This window comes from Dromiciops gliroides, chromosome 1 (genome assembly GCF_019393635.1).
Source record: "Dromiciops gliroides isolate mDroGli1 chromosome 1, mDroGli1.pri, whole genome shotgun sequence".
Lineage (NCBI taxonomy): Eukaryota > Metazoa > Chordata > Mammalia > Microbiotheria > Microbiotheriidae > Dromiciops > Dromiciops gliroides.
Window position 1 is genome coordinate 138,476,006 of NC_057861.1, and position 1,211 is coordinate 138,477,216.

A 1,211-nucleotide genomic window follows, 5' to 3' on the forward strand; every position below is an offset into this window, starting at 1 on the left:
ATGGCCTGGTATCTTGATGATATGCAAAGTCAATTTCTTCTTCCACCATTCTTTTTATTTTATTTCATCTGTCTGTCTGTCCATCTGTCTGTCTGTCTGTCTATCTATCTATACATCTATACATATATCTATCTATCAGCTAGGCAATAGGTGTTAAGTGACTTGCCCAGGGTCACACAACTAGTTAAGTGTCAAGTATTTGAGGCTGAATTTGAACTCAGGTCCTCCTAACTCCAGGGCTGGTGCTCTATCCTCTGTACCGCCTAGCTCCCCCAATTTTTTTTAAATTTTAAAGCCTGTTTGAATATACTTGCAAGATACTTGGCTATATTTGAACCCATTTCCCAAACTTCCAAAACCAGCATTCTTCATTTGACCAAATTTCACCATTAAAAATATAACCAGCCTGGGCAAGTCACTTGACCCCCATTGCCCTGCAAAAAACCAAAACAAAACAAAAAAAATAACCAGCAATTTGACAGAATTCAGTCTGATGACTGGAGAATAGGGAGGGATGGATCAGACATTTCGACTTCATTATCTGTAGACATTGTCTAAAATTAGAAAAAGACAAAATGAAACAAAACATCCCATTTTCTGTTGGGAACAGACAGTGCTTTCAAGTGGCTTGTCCAAAGGGCTAAGGTCAGCAGTTGCCTGGCTGTTTTTCTGTCCACAACCCTGTCTCTAACTTCTGGCCTTTGGCTGACTCCGTAGCTGCCCACACATAAATGTGGCTTGTGTCAGTCTAATAAAGTTGTTCATGCAACCCTTCCTATTAGCCTTTTCCCTTGAAATATGCACAATTCCTAATTCAGTGACCTTTCCTCCTTGTAAGATATGGCTGAGTTCTTGGTTAAGCCTAAATCTCATTTTCCTTATTATTTAGTAATTCTTCCACTTTAGCAGGTATCAAACCTTGTATATGGATAGCTAGGGAATAGAAAGAGCATTGTGGGCAGGGGGTGCAGCTAGGTGGCACAGTGGATAAAGCACCGGCCCTGGATTCAGGAGAACCTGAGTTAAAATCCGGCCTCAGACACTTGACACTTGATAACTGTGTGACCCTGGGCAAGTCACTTAATCCTCATTCCCCCCTCCTCAAAAAGCACTGTGGCACAGGGAATAGATAACATGCCGCACCCATTTGGGAAACTTGTTTGAAAGCCTGCCTTAGACACTTCCTTGCTGTGCAACCCTGGGCAACCTCT